The sequence below is a fragment of the Dromaius novaehollandiae genome, chromosome 12 (genome assembly GCF_036370855.1).
Source record: "Dromaius novaehollandiae isolate bDroNov1 chromosome 12, bDroNov1.hap1, whole genome shotgun sequence".
Classification (NCBI taxonomy): domain Eukaryota; kingdom Metazoa; phylum Chordata; class Aves; order Casuariiformes; family Dromaiidae; genus Dromaius; species Dromaius novaehollandiae.
In genome coordinates, this window is record NC_088109.1 from 4,231,326 (window position 1) to 4,253,890 (window position 22,565).

The 22,565-nt window shown below is 46.5% G+C and overlaps 1 long non-coding RNA gene across 1 annotated transcript in view; it reads right to left on the reverse strand.

Annotated features, from left to right (window-relative positions):
• Positions 1-22,565, reverse strand: part of LOC112986963 (uncharacterized) — a 331,100-nt gene that overhangs the window by 156,375 nt on the left and 152,160 nt on the right. Inside the window, exon 3 of the long non-coding RNA XR_010391194.1 lies at positions 14,884-15,128. This is a non-coding gene — a long non-coding RNA (uncharacterized LOC112986963). The remainder of the gene's footprint in view (positions 1-14,883; positions 15,129-22,565) is intronic.

The following is a 22,565-nucleotide window of genomic DNA, read 5'->3' on the forward strand; positions in this document are numbered from 1 at the left end:
ACAAAAGTCCTCCTCAAATCAAGATCATGTTCACTCATCTCTAGGCTGGAATTTCTGGGACCTAGTGGCACAAGAACTACTGAAATCCATTAAACATAGGGTCTTGGAGGCTGTGCAGAAAAGTCAGTATTCACATTTGGGACTGAACTCCCAGTCCTCAAGCATGGTGAGCAACAGCATCGCACTTTTAGATTCTTGCACAGTAAAGACATGCAGGGTCTGGGCGACAGTTTCTCCCCTCCTGTGAGTTAATGTTGAGCAGTGGACTTCATATGCCACCTGCATGTGTCTCCTCCCGCCTCCCACCCTGTACCCTAGCCCAGTTCTGTGCACGGCCTGTTGCAGTCGAACATGCCATATGGATTTGGGGGAACGAGTGGGTGACTGTCACTTAGAGCTCCTTTGGGAGCTGATGGAGAGAACGTCAACCTAAGAATACACTTACTTTGCCATCCAGTCCTAGCGTAGCAGTCAACATGATCTGCTTCTTTCCGTTTCAGTTCAGATCATCTACGTAGTGGTTTCAAGGAGGGCCAAAGGACTGAATACGATTATGCATGGAAGTACAATCTGCACACAGCTTGCTCGTGGAGACATTTTCTCCCCAAGCATTATAGTGCTGTGCCCCTCCTGTTCTTCCATTAACACCGTTTCTCTTTGCTCTGTCTAGCTGCACCCTGAGCGCTGTGTTGCCATGCCAAGTGCGGTTAGGAGAACGAGCAGAGATGAGGGAGGGTATTGATGCCAGAAGCCTAGTAACATCCTAGTATAATAGCAGCCATCACTTCAGTCTCCAGACAGCTGAAACTGAGACCGTGCTAAATAGCCAGTGTTAGTCCCAGCTTTTCACCTCTCCACTTCTCTCATTACCCCCAAATCAACAGCTATTAGGTGACAACGAGACAGACAAACACTGCCAACGTGAGCAGGAGGCTGTGAAGACTCTGCACAGACACGTTTTGAGATGTATGCCTAACGGTTAAAAGCTCCCACTGCATCAGCTGGGTATTTGCACAAAATACTCCACACTCCTCAGCAGTGCTGTTTGTCCGGGCGCTCTCAGAGGAAAGCAGGCAGCAAACTGGCAGTTACTCCTACTTCACAGGCACGATGAAGCACAAGCACACAGAGCAAAAAGCGACCGTCCTAAAGCCACTCAAGTGAGATGGCAGCACTTGAATTTGCACGTCCCACTCACAGGACCACGCTGCCGGGCCTCACCAGGCTTCTCCCCTCGTAACGCCCCTCGGCTACCCCCGTTTTACTGCTCTGCTGCCCCTGGATCTGCTAGCTTGATGCCGCAGCTACGCACAGAAACGCAGATACAGCGCAAGCTCCCTAGCCCTGCTGGTCACACCATCTTCTCGTGGCTCCAGAGGCAAACGGCCATCCACGAACGCCGCAGCACGCTGAAGGCGGCACTAGCACTGCTTCGGTGGCAAAGGGAAGCCAGCGCAACTACCCTCAGGATCAGAAACGCAGGGTCTGAGCCCAAACTAGCTGGGGCCTTTGCAAGCCTGTGCTGAGGGCTACACTGAGCAGGGGCCGAAGAAACCAAAGCCAGAAAAGAAACAAGAATTAACAGCTGAAATGACTGGAATAAAGGTGCTCTGACCCAGAGCAGAGCCTTCTGGGAAACGGCTTTTTACCGCTGCCTTTCTTGGGCCTCCCAGTTCAGCGCTGGTCCCTGTCAGCGTCCTGCAGGGATGCGGAGAGTGCTCAGCACCTCGCAGGACCAGGACCGGGACCGGTGCCAGAGGGCACAAAGCAACAGAAGAGAGGAGAACACGTGTCGCACAGGGCTAATGTGGGTGAGATCCCGTCTCCTTAGCCCCATATGGTAACTCTACGTTGCAAGTAAAAAGATGAGGCCAAAACCCAAGAACCAGAAGGGAGGAGCGCTTCTGGAGTCACAGTCCAACCCAACCCTGCTCTTGGGTGCTTGTAGCCGAGGTCCAGCCTCAAACGGTCCCCGTTTCCCCAGTCCCAAACCCCACAGGCGGCACGCAAACAAGAACAGCTTCACGTTCAAAAGCTGGAAATCACAGCAGCTCCTCTGAAAGTTTAGATCAATCTCAGCGCGCACGTGGCGGCTGAACAGTCTCCAGGCTCGAACCCCCGCTCCCCCACGACGGGGGCAGCAGCAGCCGCTCGCAGGGCTCGGCAGCGCAGCCCACGCGCAACCTGAAACACTCCACTTGACAGCTGACTGCCCTGAAGGAGCCTCCCAGCCCTGGCGGACCTTGGCCTACTTTCTGACATCTCCAATAAAAGGTTCAGCCTCTGTATTTCGTGAGACTGGCTTTCTGTTTGCCCACTGTTAAAAACTGCACTCGAACAAGCAAACCCATTTCACATAGGAAATTCTGTCTGGAAAGACAGAAATACACAGACGCATACACCAGCTGAAACGCAGCCCGCCCCAGTAAACACTGCACTTCCTTTTTCACACATACATGTAAAAACCTGGATGGTTTTGAACAGCCTGTGTTCAGAGAGACCTTTCATTTTAGTTATCCTGGATCAAAGCAAATAACATCATGTGGTGGCTCATGGTGGTTTCTTTTGGCTCTTCTTTATACTTAAAAAACACTGAGCACATTTTTACAAATCCAAGTCATGTCCAAACAGACACTAGCATCACTTTATATTAGTTCCATCATCCTCTGTGCGGAAAGCATGAAGAATAAAAAAACCTCAGGCACTGGGAAATGACCTGAACTTTCATCTAACACAAACCAGTGCAGAAGGTTGAAAAAAAAATCAGGTATGAAAATTATTTTAGCATTTATCATTTTCCAGCATTTATTTTCTTCTTCTGCTTTGGGGAGAGGTAGGAGTAGAAAAGCCAAAATCCCAAGAGAATTGCTATAAAGTATTTTGAAGACAACTTATTTGGAATGGGAACTCAGGGACACAGGCAAAAGCCTGCTTTAATGAGATTTCCAGTCCAATTTTGCAGAACTTAGGACATTTGGATATTGGGACTTTTTACAGGCATCCAAACTGGAGTGAACTGAATACAAGCTTGCATAATGAAATTTGAAATACCAGTTGAACATGCTGACCTTATGCAGCATTTGATTAGATGTTAAGCACTAGAATAGGAGGGCTTGGGGAACAGTTTGGTATCTCAAAGAAACCAGGTAAAATGACTTTTTCCCAGGTTACACTACCTAACTATGGAAACCAGTGCCCCAAAATTTCACTGGGACCAGGACCTTGGCACAACCAAACAAAAGGATTAGATACTTGTGTGAATACTGCAAATATGCGCACCGTTAAGGACAAATGCCTTTGGGATGCTGGGGCTCCAGGGTAAACCCTCATAGATGTCACTAAGGAAACGTCTCCTTGGAAGAAGGCATGTACAACTGCCGCCCAGCTCACTCACCCCAGAGCAAAGGGTCCACCTGAGGGGTAGGATATCAAGCAGAACAACAGGGACATTGGTAACATCATGAATTTGCCTGTGTGGCAAAGGGAGATGAATAACAGACTTTGCTGATACTTCTGATTCTACGTGAACGATCAACAACTGTGGTTCCCAACTCAGATTCGAAGCCGCTCAGGGAAGGACTGTGCCTTCTCCTGCGTTTGGTGGAGGACTACTTCAGCACGACCATGAATATATTAAAACAGAATACACTGAATTAACGTGTGTCCAAAGCAAGCTCAGGCTCAGCTACCTTTTCAATTGGAAAGTGTGTCACCTGCTGATTATGCCATGTTTCCCCCCTCTAAATTCAACAGAGTCAGCTGGCCACTAGCAAGCCTGAAACAGCCAAAGCACTCCTGAAGCCAGAAGGAACCTCAGGAGGACTGCTCTGCAGAGCTGGGACCACCCAGGGCCTCTCCTCTCCCACTGAGGACCAGACTCCTATGGCTCTGCTCCAGCCGTAACGGGAATCATGTTACTGGGATAATACTGAAGAAACAAGGGCAGCCTGGCTTCACACCATCTCATCCTGAGCACACTTCTGTCAGGGGAACAGTATCTCAAACTCACACTCCAATTTATTAGTTTCTTTTCTCCCAGGGCAGCTGTTCTGCAGGTGAAACAGAAGAATTCACTCTAGGGCTCTCACTCTTCCTGCTTTCCATCAGCACCGATTCCTTTAAAAGAGAAAAATAAGGCAACAACTGGCGATGCTTACACAAGGCTTTCTGCCAGCGTAGCTCTGCTAGTCAGGGATATGAAGAGGTGTGATCCTTCACCGATGGAGCTGTGCTGGCAACCCTCCACATGCAGATACTGTTACACCAGCAAAACCATATTTGTTTATTTTTACAAAGATAACTTGTGTTGTGCTCTATGTCTGCGTTTGTAGGCATGCACATTTTCTCCTTTACAATCTGACAGTAGAAAGCACAGCCATGTCCAGACGAGGATGCCTTTGGTGGGCGTAACAGCCTTTGGTGTCCTATTTTGGGTAAGCATGCACAGTGCAGCCAAGGTCTCCGATTTTTGGAATAGATGATCACAACTTAGATTTATCCTTTGACATATCTCAAAAGAGCTTACTGGGAAGACATGTGGAAGTGGGGGGGAAACATAGTTTTCAGAGGTCTAGTCATGCATAAAATTAAAAGCAACTGTATTTTCAGACTGTGTAACTTTCAAGAAAAAGCAAGCAGTAGATGTTACTGTTGGGAATATGGTAGATGGATGGATGGATGGAGACAGAGAGAGAGCAGACTAAGAAATAAACACAGCTGAAAAATGCTAATTTTCTATCAAGGAAGTATATTCATGGAACATGTCATGCGATATTTGCCCAGCTGAACACACATCGGTAGCAGTCAGTGCGACCCAGAGCCGCAAAGTGAGAGAAAGCTGTTGGCAGAGGCAGTCTATAAAAAGCCATAAAAAGTCAGAGTTCTTCCAAACAAGGTCAGCTCTTAGCTGCTGCTTCTCTTCCTCTGTTTAACAGTCGAGGAAGATGGCTCAAAATGATTCAGCAAGAGCTTTTGTTCTGGTAAATCTCCGAGTGAGGTAAAAGATTTGAAAAGAATCACAGCCCAACCCTTTGACCCAATGCATCGGAAACTTTGCTGTTCATTAAATGCGAGCTGAGCCATGACCTCCGTGAGTCCTGAAAGATTAGCTTGCTGCATCCTCAAGGCAGCTTTCCTGGCAGGAACTTGGTTGCTGACACCTTGAATTGTTTTAAGATGCTGCTGCAATTTTCCTGTCCTGCCCAGGAATGTGACAGGTCCTCTGTAGCACCAAGCTGCACCAGTCTCCCAGCAGTGCTGCCTCTTCCACTTCTTATCACAGACAAGGAAAAACATACAAGCATTCAATCATGCTATTCTGCAGGTAGGGAGAAAAAGGGTTTTTTTACATGATTTTATGCAACGTAAATGTCCCTCTGGTTGGTGCTGTTACATGAGTGGTTGATCTAGGGTCAGGACGGGGGGCAGCTGGGATATAATCATCAGCCCTTTGAGTACCACAGACATTCTTGGAGATTTGCCTTTGCATCAACTTCCTACCACAAACAGCCTTGCCTTCCACAACTTAATGGAAAATACAACATGACAAAGAAGTCAGTAAACACCATGTAAGGAGAGCAGTCAAGGTTTATTCTATCGGGATTTTTACTTCGTTCTTTAAAGGGACCTTATTCCCAGAAGCACCTGACTGCTCACAGAGTCTCTCTCCCAGTGCAAGAAACTCTTGTTCTTAGAAGCCTTACTTCATGTAAAGAAACACCCAGAAAAATAGATACTTTGCTCAGTGTGTGGATCTTCATCATCTGTAAAGCCTTTATGCTCCTCCAGAAGAGAGCACAGAAAGGATACCTGTTCTTGCTGCTGGCCATTTCATACCAAAAATCCCCCAAATTCCCCTCCAACATCAATACATCCACCAAAAGGAAAGCTATTTTAGATCTGACAGGCAATCGGGAGTAGAGCAGAATGGTTACATAAAGCATCGGGGGAGTAAACTAACATTATGTATAGACAGTAACGCTTCCATCTGGAGGAACCCTCACCATACCACACAGGCTCTGGGATTCCTCCGAGTGAATAACTACATAGACTAGCTTTTTGGCAGGTATTCAAGACTTCCTTCCATATACCTGCCCTTCCTCCCGCACATATTTTCTGTCTATGTGTGCTCCTGCTGATGCTATCGGTCTCCTCCCATGGAATTTGTGCTCAGCACATGAAGGTCTTCTCCTGCAGCCAAAGGATGGAATAGCAGACACGCCTTGGCTTCCAAGGAGCCCTTAGAGTATCTGGATGAACATTTCTCCCCTTGAGTACACTGGCCTACTGCAGTGTCATGCAATGGTCACTGCTGTATTCTGATTTGGGAGCACTTTATACCTCTTTGGCATTTCTGTAACAAAATTATGCAAGGATAAGCGACCATTAGTGTCTGATTATGACAATCTCTGAGATGAAGGATACCTTCCTCCAGGCAGCACTAAGTCAAGGAGTGATGGCTGTGACACAGAAGAGTGGACACAAGACAATTTCCCCTTCCTCTTCCAAGTGAATTTTCAAGTTCTCTTGTCATCGTAGCAGGGCCTCTCGTAACAGCAGTGTGCGAAGGAATCACAGCCCTGTATCACCTCATTGTCCAATGCGCTCCCGATACTGTGCCATTGAGAACATGCGCATTACTCAGAAAAACCCAGCCACTCTGCCAGAAAGGGACCATGTATGCTTGGTTAAGTCTATTGAATTGACACTCTCTATTATCTACCCTTCCAGCTGAAAACAGGCCTCCATAGTAAATAATCATTTCCAAGATCTTAAGAAATGCCAGGCTTCCTTCTATTACAAAGCATTATTTTCTCTGTTGGGTGATGGCTCCACAGAGTTAAAGGGCATCTCTTTAGCTGGGTATAACAGCAGTGCAGGATTTGCCCTTCAGGAGTGGAAGCACTGTGCTCCTGGAAGCTAGAGCCCACCACAGCCTTCAGAAGTCAATGCTACCGCCAACTCCCAAACAAACTCCATCCTCTTAACTCATGACCTAACTTACCGTTTTTCTGTCTCCTATTCTGTGCCACATATCAAGGGTGACTATTAAACAAAATCACTGCCAGAAGTGTTGAGAGTGGTTTCACTTTTAGGCCTGCAGCTTAAAGTGTCTTCCTTTTGCGCTGTCAGGAAGCATTATAACTCTTACACAGCCTCTTGATTCTGCTCCCCACCTTCTGTTGCCTTCAAAGGATATGCGTAAGGACAAAATCTTTTCCCTTCCAAAACCCTGAAAAGCCAACAAGTACCTCTTCAGCCTAATCTTTACTAGACTAGCCTTTTTGCAATGACAGCTGAAGCCAGCCTGTACCAACAAATAGTTTGTGTTAGAAGTGTCCCAAGCTGCCCAGCACTCTAACTTATTTTTTCAGATTTCCCTGTCAATCCATACTTCAGGACACACTAATTCAAATGTAAGCAAAATCATGTAGGGGCCCAAGACATATTGTGGCTATAAGGTTTCTTTTCAGAAGCTTTCTAGACTTCAACCCTATGAGTTTTGAAGGCAAAGCCTGGCTCTGTGACAAAGGCATTTGGGCTGGACATTCCCAAATCCTTCCCTTCTAGGAGTCAGGTCTTCCCGAGACACCAAGGAAACAAGAGACAGGCAGGAAGAAATAACCCTGGGTCTACAGGTTTTCTACACAGTTCTAAGCCATGCCTATCTCTGGATTTTGTTCTTAAGTGCTGAAATGTTTCAGCCTGTTCAGATAGGTAGAACTGCGCTTTTGGAGGCTGTCCAAACCATCCGTTAGGCTTCTAGTAGTGAATAAATTTTTCTGCCTGATTCATGGACAGCACTTCTATCTCTGAAAGAAGTTAACTAGAATGTAACCAGGACTAGCACTTGCCATTGTGCAAGCTACTGGAACCAATTTGATAATTACTATATTATATAATTATTGGAAAACAGCAGAAATTTTGTTCTGATCAAAATATATAAGTTAATTGATTCCTACAAAGTAGCCTTGCAGAGCCAAAGATAATGCTTCTGCAAGTAGGCCACCATCCCTGAAGCATTTCAAACACAGCTCAGTGTTAGCCTGCAAGCACCCTAACCTAATTACTCTCACACACCCCATCTATGTGAAAAAGAGCTGAGAAAATCAACTCCAGGTTCATTAAATAAGTAAAACATGGTCAATCTTATCTTTTGCAGCATTTCTTATCCTCAGGTTCTCCACCAGCTTGTAAGATCCACCAGGCGACTGCTGCACATGCTTTACCTACCTTTCTCTGCACAAATCTTACACCAGTGATTGGCAAAATCTCAGTGCTTGGGCTGCTGCAAGAGTTTCTGCACTTCTACAGCAGCTTTCCGTTGCAGTGCTGCTGCTGCACTTCTCTGGGCCAGCCCTAGAGCACCAGGACTTCACAGAGCTACAGTCCAGCCCTGCTGCTCCAAGAGAATAGTAGTGAAAAGCCTGCTCTGGCTCCTTTCAGGAGCACTGCTACCTTGTCCAGCTGAAGTGCAAAATGATCATCATCGACAGCTACAACTGCCCTCACTTTAACTCTCACCCGACAATCATTCCTAATCACTGGAGGTATCAAATTCCACCAAGCTCCCAAGCAGGGTCCCCATAGCTCTTTGGTCCTCTTCCTTCTATCTCAGCCATGTGCAAGGCCCTCTATGCCTGGTGAGATGCAAACCAAGTCTGTTGACACTTAAGCTTGCCCAGAGAGTGTACGAATCATGATTACGTTGCCTGCCTGTCAACAACAAGCACTTCATTAGCAGTTCTGCCAAAGGGTATGATGATATTAACCACCATGACCAAAGCAGTTGCCCTTGTGGAGCAGGTACTGTGCCTGGTTCTCCTTGGTTTGCCCACAGAAGCACGAAGAGGTCCCGGATGCTGCCTAAGGTGGGAACGTGCCCCCATACGAGCCCTCACAAAGGGAACTATGAATGTCGGTGAAGCAGGAGGGAAGTTAGTCACCAGCGTAAGAGCTAGCCATACTTTTTGGAGTATCTGTGAGCAGCTTTTGAGCCCTCAATCATCAGACATCTGAAGCCAACTTTGTTTCAGTCAGGCAGATACAGATCTTGAGGACCTCTGTTAAGGTTATTCAAGGTACGTCCTTTTCCTCCCCAGCAGAATCAAATGCATATCTGGCCTGTTACCTGCAGTGCAAACACTACCCAAACACTTCCACTGCTGACAAATAGATCTTTCCATCATTACTCAATCATTATTTTCTCAGTTTAACTCCATATGTATTAAAATAGCATTTAAAGATGGAGCCAACCTTCAAGAGCAGATGAGAGAATCCAAAATTAACTACAGAGGCATTTTTGGTTCTGAGGTCTGGATGAGAGCATAAAATAACTGAACCTTGTTCCTGTGGCTTATTACATCATCCGTCTCCTCTCTGACTGAAAATATTTCTATTCCTCATTCCAGCCCATCTGTTCTTCAAAAAACTCATTCTCTATATTTACTTGAAAAACAACTAAGTGAAGGCAAAAGAGACTTTTCAGAGGAAAGTATGTTCATAATTAAGCAAAGAACATTGCATGTTTATTCCTGCTAGTGTGTGTATGCGTATAAGCACATGTGTGTGTGCAGGCCTATTTTTACTTACGCTGTCAAAATTAGTCTAAAACTTCACAGCAAGAAGGTTTTCTTGACCCCCAAAACACATCATTATTTCTAATTAGGAAATAAAAAACTAGAATTGTCAAAAAGATCGCTCAGCAGGGGAGCCCTGCTGCGAGATGACGGGACTTTTCCCTGCTGTTGTGTTTTCTTTAGCTTTAATTTACTTTTGTGTGAAAACTGAGCCCAGTGAAATTCTTCAGCCAGCAGGGAAAGGAAACAGGCTCAGGGCAGCACTGCCCTCCCCTTCCCACGTAGTTCGGAAACGGCGTATCCGGCCTTCTCGCCACGTGAACGTTTACTCCTCTAACACAGGTTCATCTCACTCAATGCAACCTCACCTACCTATGCTGTGTTCAAGCTGCATCCACTCATATACCTGTTCTCACACTGGAAGACGACTGAGGTGTAACAGTACCAAACACTTCTCTGTTGGTCTAGTCCATGCTGTCAGTATTTCCAAAAAGAAAAAGAAAAAGGAAAAAAAAAAAAAGCACACACACACCTCTAACAAGGGAGGTATTCTCCTCCTTTTGCCATCTGTGATGTGGAGACAACACATTCCTCTTTGTCTTATCTTTCCTCACTATAATCACTTTTGGAAAAACATACTTTACTCTTTGCCTGGAAGTGCCTGTAATGAGGTAGGTCTTGACTGCGTCTGTGGCCTCAGGGCACAATTTCAGTACACACAGCAGCGGGAGCACGGAAAGAGAGCTTCAGTTAACTGTCCTCAGGAAAACTGTCTGTTTGCCTCATCCAGGCCGCTTGGACACAAGCGCGCTGAAGAAATCCTAAATGACTCAGGGCTGAGCTCATTTGAAACAGTGACTGGCAAACCACACGTGAAGGAGTGAAAACCCCTCTGATGACCACACTGAGTTCTCAGAAATCGTTGGCTGAGGGGAAATGCATTTGTACAGCCCACTTTTTGACACACAGAAATCACTCAGGCAAGGACGACTTGCCGAAATCCTCTCATCTCGCTACACGAGGAGGCAAATTAGATGAGCAGGATGCACCTCTGAAGCAGCTAGAGCCTTGGGTATACGAGTTCAGGTGTTCACACCTTCCTTTGGAACAAATTTCTTCTCCTCAGGGCAGCAGAGTAGCTTGTACAGATTTCAGCAGTGACACTTGGTCAAGTTTTTCCTTATTTAATTTCAACCAAAGCTAGAAAGGGAATTCCACCACGTGGAACACGATACACTGCACAACAGCCCAGACTTGCAGGGTTTCTAGGTAGAGCTGGAGAAGATCATTCATACTTCATGCCCACCGCACCCTTGATATCTCTGTTAACATCCTTAACACCTACCTAATTCAGTCTCTAACCCATTTACATCTGTACTGGGACTACTAGTAGTGGCTCTACAGGGAACTCCACTGATGCAAGTCTACTCTGCTGTTTATGGTGTATTGAAAAAATGTCTCTTCCTAGATACAGGGTCTATTCACACGCTTATGGATTTTTGTAATTCACCTGGCTAAACTTGTAATAGAGAGGTTTCAATGCAACTAATGAAATAATTATGAAATATAAAACTATAAAAACTTAAGCAGCAAGCCACTGAGGGTTTGAAATAGCTGCAGTCTGTATAGACAAGGCACACAAAGAATGGGAAAGAAAACAGAGATACAGAAAGCTGAGATAACTAGAACTGGAAGGGAGTTTTTTTTCAGGTCAGCTACCATCAGACAATCCCCACAAACATAAAGGAAAAACCCATTCAAACGTAAACCCCTTCCAGAAACAGAGGGAAAAAAGCCTAGACTTCCACATTCTGAATGAGGCCACTGAAATACCAAGTAGGAGGTATGTCCACCTTCAACCCATCACATGCCCGTTTTTCCAGCTAGAACTACAGAGCAAATTCTACTCAAATTCCTGGATAGATCATAGGGTGAAGAACCCCTGCCGCTGAGCAAACGTACCTTTTGCCAGATTTTGTCAGACAAGCTGTGCAATGGGCACCTTTCAGGCCGCTCACCACTTCATTAGCCACTACGCCAAGCTGCAAGGACTGCCAGGTACAGTTTCACATAAGTGCTAGTGACAACATTCACTGGTGGGATCGCTTGTCTGTGACACACGTTTCTTAAGTGCAGAAAGAAAAGCCATACTACTGGCTTCTAGGGAAAAAATACAGACAACAACAAACATGCTTGAAGTCTGCATTCATGTTGAGAACGACATGGGTTCATCGTGTGCTGCTTTACCCACAGGGGCACAAAATGCAAGTGGCTTGCATTTCTTCTCTTCCTTTCTCTTTTTAATTTTTCACTTCTCCTTGGCATTGCCAGAGGGCTCCGTTATGCCTGAGGAGTACATCAGACAGATAACTGCAGCCAATCCACTTAGCTCCACAGAGTAAAGTGGCCATGCTAGCAACAAATTTCATTTCCCGTAAGGAATGAAACCCGTCTTGTGAAGTGTGTTATGTCAGAGAACAGAGTTTGAAGGAAGTACTTGCCTGCAAGCTGCAGACAGCGCAGGTGGGAGCCTCGTCTTTGTTTCACAGCAATTTATCAATGCAAAAGAGCTGAGAATTGGGCCTTTAAATTTTTACGTCTCCTGATATATCTGGTTTCCAGGAAAAAATATTTGCTGATGTAAGTCCTTCGTTACTACTGCAGTCAACAGAAACACTGCCATTGATTTTAACCGAAGTGAACCAAGCTGGTAGGCAGTGAAGATGTTCTTCTACAGACGCAATTTACACTTGCAAAATACACTTTTTTATATTCTTGAGCCTGAAATCTCTACTCCCTTCTTGACTCGTGGCATCAAAACTTCACACTGATTTGCCAGGTTTGTTTTCCCAATTCACTACACCCAGCTGGGGGAGTCCTGCCCTCTGTAATAACCCCTCCAACCGCCAGTGCAGCAACACTCTGGACTGATCACATGGCTCAGAACAGAGGTAAGTAAATGCACAGTAGGAGACTATTTTTTCTGTGTATTTTTTTTGTGTGTAGGTTCATCTTTCTACTTGTCTCCACATAGTGTTACTAAACACTGATTTTTTTTTTTTTTTTTTTTGGTAAGCTTACCCAGAATGGGCACAACTGATCTCCTGACGTCTTGGAATCCATCCAAACCATCCATTAGCCATGAGTTCACAAACTGATACATCTTCCAAGAGGCTCATGGGCAATGCTATTGTCTCTAAAAAGAAGTTAACTTAGGGTAAATGAAAATAAGATTTACTACTTGGGACAGGTCGCATGTAGTTAATAATTCAGAATTTATGAATTGTCATTGCCAAACTCCATTCATCTGCAGTGATAAGGGGCCTTCAGACCACTCAGCACGGTAACTCTCCATTAAATCGCTGTTATTTATGTGCATTGTGTACGAGGCGTACACATGGATCACATCTCCGCTGCGCTAGGCACTATCCAAACACTACGGTAGGTCATCACAGTCTCGTTATCCTGATAATGGTGGGGTTGGATATAGATCCGGGACATGGCCCTGAGTAGGGACTCCTATCAGCACGTCTTCCTACACCTCCCTTGCCATCTGCTCCATCAGCAGATGACGTGGAATATCTACGGGCCGGACACGTAGTTTATTCAGGGCAAGGGACTGGCTAGAGAGGCCAAGTTCCTAAGCATAAAGTTTGAGTCCTTGGTGTAAAAATGACCAAGACAACGGAGCCCCAAAGACGTACTGCCATGGAAGACCTTGCCCACACTGCTGCTCCCTCTCGCTGGTTTCTGTTTTAAAGGCTAGGTTTGTTGCTATCTAGCAACACACGGCACCCAAACTTCTAAGTTTAGAGACCTGCTCTTCCCCTTTGGCACAGGGCCTCTGGCCTTCCTCCCACACTCCACAGTTTTCTCAGCACCATCAGTCCAGTACAGAGAGAGGTCGCTACTACTGGCACTAACACGGCACTGGAGAGGCTCCCTTCCCACCATGATCTCCCCCGTGCTGAACTAAACGACCGGCTGCAGACCATGGCGGGGGGGTGGTGGGGTGGTGGTGAAACCAGTTAGCACCAAGGACCCTAGGGAGTCCCTGAGACTCCAGTGCTTTTACACCGTTACTGCTCTGTATTCCCGCACACTGTGCAAAGTCGGCAGCATCGCAGTGCCAAACACAGGGTGCATTTCTCACCCCCAGATAGCTCCCCAGCCCCCCACGATTCACAATACCCAATCGTTGGCTACGGTACACATCCCAAACACACCTTGCAGCGAGGGCTAGTAGAAGCACAACATCTCAGGCTTGGAGATGTTAAACTGGAGACCTGGGTTTTTGCTGCTTCAGAGCCCTCAGTTTATTCAACAACTAAGACCTCGTTGAGCAGTTTCAACAAAACTTCCAAAAATACATTCTTAATGAAACGTAAGTGTTGAAAAACAACCTTACAGGACTAAGCACAACCAATGCCCAAGCCTCACAAAGTGACCCGCTCATTCCCATGCCTAACGCATGGGCTCCATGGAGCTGCACAGCGGGCTTCGCAACACGCAGAGCGGAGCCAGCCCTTCAGAAGCTCTCAGCTCCGGGAGCCCCTGACGGCATGTGCTGGAGGGGAAAACTTTACTTCATGCTTGTGGGTTTTTACATCATGGTTAAAAAAAAAAATACTTCTGAGTCCTCATCTGTTTTTCAGTGAGAGACATTGATTTTCTGTGGCAAAGGAGCGGGGGGGGGGGGGGGGCTTTAATGTGGGGCAGAGAGACACCCCTATGGAAAAAAAGCTGTTTACAATTATCTGATATCATGTCATATAAAGAATGTTACCACCAATAACACACATGTATCAGTGTCGATTGTGGTCTGGTTTCTCTCTCTCCCTCCCCATTTCCCTACAGGCTTCGATCCTGACTCAAACATACAGATATCTGCATAGTGGGTGAACAACCACTCAAATAATATGAAAATTGCCATGACTGAAAGTACTCTGAGCCAGCAGTGGGGAAAAAAGCTTTCACCGAAACCACGCAAAACGAAGAACGTGCGAGAGAAGCAGTGTCAGAGTGGCTAGAAGTGTCTGTGTGAAAACGGTACCCTCCGACACACAGCCTGGTTGAAGTCTTCCCCGCAGTTACACCCACTCAAACCACTATTTGCGGCAGTACGTAATTCCTAACAACTCTTCAGAACTATCCAGTGTCTAACTGTAAAAGCCATTTGACAGTTGACTTTTACAATTAAATAGCTGATTTCAAACCATCTTCTAAAGCTGCAATTCAAGCCCAAAGACTGTAAATCCCAAATTTCCAATGTAACCTAGAAGGAAACATGGAGAAGGAAGCCTACCTGAGCACCTCCAAAATGCCAGCGCATTCTCCATCAGCTGCTGCATGCATTGTCCCAAACACGTGCTCCACTGCAGGAACAGAAGGGTTGAGCATCATCCAGGAACCAGAGCAGAAACCATGCAGAAGGATGATCTTCGATGGAGATGCTGGTTTGGTACTTGGGAGGTCTGGATTTTCCCTCCATCGCTAGCAAGGCCATTCCTACGCGAACTCAGCAAGCCACACAATATGCGCTTCTGTTGCCTGCCTGTAAAGAGAAGAGAGAAAATTCATGTCTCACTGGCTGTGTCACCTGGTTAAAGTGCAAGCTCTTTGGAACAGGACTATCTTTCACTGTGCGCTTTGCCCAGGCTGGATGCCACCGTCGCGCCGCGTCTCAAAACAATAATGAGCAGTGGCTGCTAAACAGTATACAAGAGTAGACAGAGACACACAATTGAACGCCCCCCTAAAACTGTAGTCTGTTTTTCCTCTGCAGGAAGGAAATAGTATGATGAAGACTTCAGGCTCAGATGCTTTATGGAAATGTCAACAGGAGGCACAATTACTGAAACATCTTTTTGGAGACATTGCTAATGTCAAGTCTCCTGATTTACATAGATATATGTTCCTGTTCTCTGGAACAGCATGCACAAACTCTGTTTTTAAGCTCTCCAGTGATTTATTGAAAACAGCAAGTTTCGCACTGCACTAGAACAATATGCTTTGCACACATTATTATAGGCATTTAACTTCAAAATCCTGGTCATAAAATACATCTAACCAGTCTTAAAAGTTTTAACAAACCTCCAAACAACGGCTAGACAAATTATTGCTTGTTTTTAGTATACAGCAAGGTGTCACCTTGGCATAGCCTACAGAGACAACACAGCTCCTGCGGGGAAGGCCTACAGCGCAGCACTACACTGCATTTCCCCGTCATTTCAATACACCACAAATCTCAGCTATTGGACAACAAACTGGGAGCTGCCGCAGGGGGCCGCTGACTTGACTGGAACCATCGCTTTTTATTAGAGCAGTCGGAACCGAACAGGTATTCTGGGCAGACTGACTGCAGCTCAGTATATCCCATCTCTGAGGGCGGTGAAGAGTGAATCTTTAGGGATGGCTTTAAGAAACAAAGCCTGCATTCAGTAAACCTGCCTCTAACACGGTCACTTTTGAGCCACGTTCTCTTTAGAGGCTCAGAGGTCCTGCTTACTAACGCTGAATTAACTGCATCTCCCCCCTGCAAGCTCTTACTTTGCTCCCCCGAAGGGCTGGCTCACAGCTCACGGACTTGGTTCAGCTCAGGCCTCCCCTCCTCGCTGCTCTCCTGCCACTTAGTCTTTCTCCTTCCTCTGTTTCCCAAATGTTGCATGAAGAAAACTCCCACTGCAGTTTGTGGGAACAAAGTGGGGCAGGGCCCTGGTTTCTGACAGTGCCTCAAGGGTGGGATTTGCAGGAGCATTTTACAACCTAATTGCCAACAGTGGCACATTTCCCATCAACTTCATGCCAAAACAACCAATGCAAAGCACTTGTGCTAACCCCACTTCCCCCTCCTCCCCTTAAACGTATCCTAGACCTATTCCATGGTGGCTGCAAACTGAGTGAAGACCACGATGTAAATAAGGCTTTCCTCCGGGAGGGGGAGAAGCTTACGGGCACTTGTTTGCACATCCACAAAGAAGCACAGCTGAGCACTAAAATAAAGGAGCTGAGAACAGCACCTGCCATCCACCCAGAAAGGTAATGACTGGTTTTCTCTTTGGCAGCTCCTACTAAAACATTAATCATCACTGATCAGCCTCATTCTGCTTCCATGTTGGGATGAAGCCCTGAGATGTGCAGAGTCCACGAAAATCACATTGAAAAAATCAGGACGCCAATATCATGTCCACTGGCTGAAACAGCCAGGATCACCAAGAGTTCTCAGTCCCGAGTCTTCAGCTATCACTGGTTTGTAGGGGTTCCTAGCACAGCACTTTCAATTAATTGATTTAATAGGACATAGCATCTTGTGTTTATCAAGTTTAACACGGACCAAAGTCTTCCTTGGACACAATTCAACTTCAGGTCCAACAACTGTAGCTAAGAAGAAGAAAACTTCTGCAACAGATCCAATTATTTAAAATTTGCAGGCGTGAAAAAGCTGTGCTGGAATATAACTATCATCACTTAATCACTGTTACATTCTTGTTAGCCTCAGGAGCCTTTTGATATCAAATATCAGCTCCCCATACAGGCACTTGCATCATCAGCTCTTCATATAGCTTCTGATAAACAGCACACATCGAGCTTTCCAAGCCGCAGCCTCTCTCCCTCCCAGTAACAGAGGACACGTGTTTTCCAGAAGAGCCGGGCCATTCCCACAGCTCTCACCCACAGGCGCTGCGGTCACGCCGGGTCTGTTCTGCACAACCGATGCCAGCGTGGGGCACTGGGCTCCTAACGAAGCGAGATCAGACGGGCTGATCTGCCTTTCTGAAATGCTTTCAACTAAGCGGCGCCTCTGTCCCGCCCGCTTGTCACCTCTGAAAAGGCCCTTGAAGCGACGGCCATCTGCACTGACGTCCACCGAGCCCATACCATCACGCTCTGCTGCAGGCTGCGCACGCGCCTCTCCTTCAGGCACCTCCGCAGCTCCCACACAGGCCTGCAAGACCTGCCCTCGCGAGGCAGGACGCCTGCAATTCCGTGCACCTGCTTCCGGGGGTTTTGGCTCTCGTCAGAGCACAGGCAGTCCCGGGGGTTTGGTCAGACGCCTTTCGGACACCTGGCTCTGCCCCTGTCCCCTCCGTCCACAGAACCAACAACTGCTGCTGTGCCAACAGGGCGTCCTGCCTTGGGTTACTAAAAATACATGCCAATACCAATGCCACAAGCATTTTTATAACTACCAGCTAGAGCACTCAGAAGTTGCAGACCAGCCCCCCGTCTACACAGCTGCTGCTCTCACTCGATATTACTGCTCCGGAGTGCCAAGATCGCACAAACGCATTCCTCCAGAAACACCAGACGGGAAGTTTTGTTAAAAGCTTTTCCTTGCTCTGCCAGCTTCCTTACTCATTCGCAGATCCCCCTTTCTCACTCCCCCCATATCCGTCTCCTCTCCCCACCCCACCTTGTTTCTCTTTGGAAATTATGCAATTTCCCCCTGGTAGAGATTAGCAAGTGCAGCTTGCGCCTCCGGCGCTCCTGCGGGTTTGGCCATTGTGCCTGGGATCCCTCAGCCAGCATTAGTAGGTGGAAAATGATTATGTAACTTCTCGCACTCAATGGTCCCTCTGTGCACGCGCTCGAGCTGTGGGCGGTGGTTAATCATGTTCCGCTCCGCGCTGCTGCTGTATCTGCAACGTATCATTTTCTTCTTTAAGCGAGCGGCTGCAGCCACGGGGCCTGCGAGCTCTCCTGTATTTCAGCCCCCAGGCGAGGGGTCATGGGTGCTTGGGGGCCCCGCCGCACACACGAGCAGCCCGCAGGTCTTCAGGAAAAAGATACTGCCAAAGCCTGTTCCTTCTCTTATTCCTGTGCCGTTTGCTAAAAATCAAAAAAAATAAATACAGACTGAACAGTAAGACTAGCTGAAGCCTCGGGGAAGGGAGGATAAGAGGTGAGCGCAGAGGAAAGAGTAAGGAGAGCCGAAAGAAAAACGTTCTTCAGAGCAGATTTTCCGAAGGAAGGCACCGGTTGGAGCAGCACTGCCCTGGGGGGAAGAGCACTGCTCAACAACTGGACACTCGAGGAAAGGGTGACTTTCTTTTTTTCCCCCAAACTCTAATTTTTAGGATTCATCACCATAGGGATGTGTTGGGCCATCTCTCCAGTTTAAGGTTTTCCACCCCTTTTCCTGGGAAACCATTCTTTGTACCAGCAGCGCTCAAGGCCATGCCTTCCTCTGGCACAAATTGCCACAACTTTCAGTGAAGCCACAGCGGACAGCAGCAGATCATTTCAGCCCACCCGTAGACTTCTCTTAACATCCTCCGCTTCCTCCTATACTAGAGTCCCTTTGGACTGGGCTGGGATTCTTCTTCCTTCCAAAGCAGTTTGCCCCTTCAAATGCTTGAAAGTACACGTATCTTTTCATCATTTAAGAAAGATTTTTCTGTTGTAACCCTTCCTTCGGTCCATCTTTCACTCACAGTCTGGTACGGAGCCTCCTGTTTCTACACATTTTCGAACGCTCATGTGAAGCGAGCAGAAACCCCAAGACTTCTGAGGTCGGACTGGGTCTGGCACAGAATGCAGTCAAAGAAACGAACGGATTAAGAGCCATTAGGGAACCTCAGCCAGCCTTCAAATATAAAACCAAATACTTCCTGCGCGGCTGAGGAACACATGCCTGAGGGACAGTGCTGCTTTATATCCAGCCTGCTCCCAGCCGCGCTCTGTGCACTTGGGTCTCCAGAGTCCAATAAGCTTCATTCAGCAGGAGCAAAAATAGACAAAGATGAAATCAAATATCATGACATTTTCTCAATGTTTCTAGTCAAACAGAAAATTAAACAGGCTCAGTATTATTGCCAGAATGTTAATTTATGCACTGCTTTGGGGAAAGCAGACTCGGGCACATACAGAAGGTCAGGTTTACCACCGTGTTATTAGCAGCCCCCTCCTTCCTCCTAGAAATCCTCTCCAGGATACTTTCCAGTCAAAGGAAGAATATGTTACATTGAGAGGAGGTGGATGAAGGGCTGGAACTTTATATGGAAGAGGCAAGCACTGACATTTCAAGTCACTCAGTTATAGGCAGACTGGCAGGGCAGCATCTACCTCAGTATCTTCTCTGTCTTCACCCATTCCTCTGTACACAACAACGCTGGGGATTCGTGCTGTACTGATGGGTTTTTTTGTTGTTGTTGTTAAGATGGAGTGACACTGAAATCAATTATCCTGCACCCATGAAACAGGCAGCGGGAGAGTTTACCCTCTTCAAATATTAAAGGTTGAATTAACAAAAGGAACACAATTTCGATCAAGATCCTAATGGTGCAAGGTAAAGGAGTAGATATATTTCTACATGGTGCCCGTTAGAACATTATGGGGGGTGGGGAGGAAGAGACAGCTTAATGACAGCAACTTGCAAATGAGAACAAAACCTTTTAGTGTGATCCTTGCCCCAGGCTTCTTGAAAATCAGTTTTTGTGTCACATCCATACATCGATGAGTATTTGAAAAATCACATACACGCTATGAGTTGCAAGTATCCTTCTGTGGACCAAAACTATGTTTTCATACAACATAGAATACCGTCAGCAGTGCAAAACTCTAGTGCTGGTTGCTCTAGCAACACGTATAAAGGAGCACTGGGTGCAGAAAGCAGGGAATTTGGAAAAAAGTGTCAAATAATCAGTCTCTGCAGGAAAGGAATACCAGCCGCAACTGTGCTAATGGACCTCCAGAACAGCCAGCACCACTGGAGAAAGAGGGACTCCTCCTCTGAAATCACAGCACAGAGGCCACAACCACGCTTTTATCAGCTTCACTTTGGAAAACTGCTGACATCCAGGTTCCCTGACGGGCTCTGATGGTTCTGAACCGATTTCTGTGAGGACACAGCTGGCTTGCAACTGAAGAAGCTGGATAAAGGAAAAAAAGAAAAAAGTAGGCTGACTGCAGATGAAACGTGAACCTGAAGCACTCACTGGGATGAACGTTCATTACATTTGAACACATGCAAGAGAACTCAGGACTGATAATTTTTACAACCTTCGGTGAACAGATGGCATTGTAAACATCTCTCAAAATTCCTCTCCTGAATTCTTATCTATCATCCCTTGAAAGTGCCTTTTTCCTGGAAGATCAAGCATTTAGACTCTTTCCAACTGATGAAACGGATTTCCGGAGGAGTAAGTCGTAGCTGCCACCTAATTAAGTACTGTATTTTAATAAAGCATTGGCCTTCTGCTGTTGAAGTGTCTGATTCCCACAGCATTTTGGTCAGACTGTTTACCAGCACTAGGACGCATTGGCCTAGTTTGTTAACAGCTCAATGGAAAAATTTATGCCACCAGTTCAAGCCTCCCTTTCAGAATTTCACTGCTTCCTTCAAGCCCTCCCAAGCTGCAAGAAGCAAGGTATTTCTCAGAAACTTAAGCCAAGGTTTATGCTCCAAGAATCCATGCTGCCGGATGAGAGACAGTGGTGCCCGGCGATGTACTTAACATTTCATATTGCACACCCTGAAACGCAGGCTTTCAGTAAAAAGATTTTTAACTAAATGTTACAAGGTTTGGTAAACAGCTTCAGAGGAAGCTATATGGTGCTGTTCTGCCTGGTGCTTAAGCATGCGGCATGCCAGATCTGGCAGTTCTGTGTCAGTCTAACAGCTGTTCCCAGCACAGAGTCTCATTTCTTCCCGAAGCCAGGGATGATGACGCAGATACAACACCTAGCTGGGAACGACTTCAGCTTCCTCAGCTCAGGTGGCTGCAGCAGGGAGATACCCATACAACATGCAGGCACCCCACTGCTAACGGGGGCCTGCGCAAGCTTCGCTGCAGCTGGCAGCGCGGCAGCACATGGGCACCCACATTTGCAGCAGTGGGGCGTGCAGTTACAGTGTGGGCACAGCCCAAGCTTGCCTCTGCAGCTGTATGAGCACAGCAGGCTCCAGCCAGAACAGTACACACCTGATTACAGATCCCTTACCCCTGGCAGGGTACGAGCTGCGTCCCACATCCACTAAACCTTCACGGATGCTTGTATCAGCTACAGTCCCCAAAGGCCACTGCTGCTGCTACTTTGCTAGCAGATAAAACAATGGCTTCCTCAAAGTCAAGTATGCCTTTCCAGAAAGTCTCCAAAGCACCAGTTATAAAAGCCAGGACCTTCCACTATCTCAGATTAAGTAAGTGGAGTTGGGAAGTTGCCTCGAATCTTTTTACTGCTCAAGAACTCACTAGGTTCATATTCTGCCTGCAAGGAAAACAGTGGCATATTGAGGATGTATTTTAGGTTTGTTCAGAATAACAGCCTCATGGTGCAAACGCTCATCGGATAGAAGAAACATCATTACTCAGCACTCCATTAGGACCTTCCTGTTTTTCTTACCTCTGCGAGAACTGAAAATTTAGCATGTCACCACCAGTCCTCGTGTCATTTTGGAAACTATCAACTGTTTTGTGGCTATACCAAGAAGCTCTGTCTCTCAACTTTTTCCTCAAGCCCTTTCCCAAATAAGGCACAAAAGCTGAACTCAAGTTTCAGGAACATGCTTGGTCAAAAGTGATTTGCACCTACGCACTAGTAAGCGTTTCCAGAATAATGGTGCCAGAAAGAAAAAATTGAAATACAATGAGCAAAAGAAGCAACGATGATTTCCAAAGTCATTCACTGGAAAGAATTTAAGTTGTCCTGGTATGTCCCAGAGCTGTCAGCACTGTCAGTACTTTGTCACTATTACAGGTGACGGAAAAAGACAACTGAAGTCTACAAGCCTACTGGAGAAACAGTTCCACTTTTCTGAAAGAGTTTTCATTTACTTTTGAAAATTGTCAGTGCTTGTTTCAGTGCTTTTAGGGAGAAGAGGACCAAACTGCAGAACGTACCTAACAAGAAGGGTAATATCCTGGACTGACATGCTCAGCGGGTCTCCAGGTTTGACAGGCCTCTTGGGTATGATCCCTCATGCTCCTGGTGATTTAACTATGAGGCAAATCCATCTGGTAACTGGTATCACTTCTGCTAGTGAAA